Source organism: Cyprinodon variegatus, unplaced genomic scaffold (genome assembly GCF_000732505.1).
Source record: "Cyprinodon variegatus isolate N-32 unplaced genomic scaffold, C_variegatus-1.0 Scaffold753, whole genome shotgun sequence".
Classification (NCBI taxonomy): Eukaryota; Metazoa; Chordata; class Actinopteri; order Cyprinodontiformes; family Cyprinodontidae; genus Cyprinodon; species Cyprinodon variegatus.
The window spans coordinates 54,600-55,945 of record NW_015151206.1 but is presented as its reverse complement, the minus strand read 5'-3'; the positions used below and the strand labels follow the sequence as shown (position 1 = coordinate 55,945).

The following is a 1,346-nucleotide window of genomic DNA, read 5'->3' as shown; positions in this document are numbered from 1 at the left end:
TTTTTTTTTTTTTTGCTTCTATTTGTTCTAAAACTCAGGTTGCAAAAAGTTAACCAAAAATACATTTTCTTAAAATGAGTGTACCATAAATCCTCTAATATAGGACGGGGCCTTTATTTCACTCAGGTACATCATGGTCCAGGCCATCATTGGAGGGAGGCCACAATTAGAGACAGGCCTCTATTTCTATCTGATCGAAACAGACTACCAGTGGAATAAATAAAAACAAGATGTTGTGTCTCTTTGAGCCTATAGAATACTGGGTTCATTTATTGAAAAAGTAAAGTTACCATAACGCTATACAGAACATTATTCAGACATCTTCCTGCTGCAATTTTTCTGCACAGCAATACGAAAAAATAAAAGACAGAATGGAATCTTGGCCAAACTGACTTGCAAAACAAAGTTAAACATTTTTTTTTTGGAAACTGTTCTGCCATCACAGCAAAATTTTATTCAAGACAGGCTAAGTGGAAGTAGGCTACCAGTATCATATATCTCAAGGGAAATTCAGAACAACCGAACCGAGACAGTCGAACCGAACCATTCGGACGGATTTCATAAACCGTTCCATCCCTATTTAGTACAAAGATTGATGTTTAAAAAAGGACCAGCCAAGAGCCCATCAAGGAAAGTGGGGACATTTTGAATGACTACTTATTAAGTGCAAATATAATTTGTTCTACTTGTTTTCGTTGTTTTATTTGTAGCGTGCTTATCTGCTAATGCTTTAACCTGTACAATTTTGAACACCTCAGTTTTATTCAATTGATGAATTCCTGTAAAAAACAGATTATTACAAATTATTCTCTGTGTTTTTCTACAGATCTAGCTGTGAAAACCTCTACTTATCTAAACACATGCGCGGGATGTTCCAGTCTCGTCTACAGGTAAGACGTTAATCTAAAATAAAATAGACACATCTTACCGAACTCACAGCAGATTCATCTACACAGCTACTTTCTTTATTATTTATCAAAACATAGAAAATGTCTTTAAGGTTGTAAACTCAGAACATCAGCTCATAAACTGCTGCTGTCTTCCTCATGATGATAAAGAAAGGACAACTTGGTTAATATCAGTGATGTTACATCCTTGGCAGCATTCATACTGAAAACTCCTTCTCATTGAAGTAGCTGCCTACCTGGATATTTGCCCCACAGCTAAAAAAACAAAACAACAAGTAACAACAGTGTTCCTCCCTCAGCTATATCGTTAACCTCCTGATACTTAGTATTTTAAAGGTAAGACAGAGTATCAGGGTTTATTTTTAATATGATAATAAAGTAATAAAACAATGAGAATAATGTAGTGACATTATAAAGTCATAATATTACAAGAATAAA

The 1,346-nt window shown here is 34.6% G+C and overlaps 1 long non-coding RNA gene across 1 annotated transcript in view; it reads left to right on the top strand.

Annotated features, from left to right (window-relative positions):
* Nucleotides 1–826: 826 nt before the first annotated feature.
* Nucleotides 827–1,346, top strand: part of LOC107098184 — a 36,102-nt gene continuing 35,582 nt past the window's right edge. Inside the window, exon 1 of the long non-coding RNA XR_001481869.1 lies at nt 827–890. This is a non-coding gene — a long non-coding RNA (uncharacterized LOC107098184). The remainder of the gene's footprint in view (nt 891–1,346) is intronic.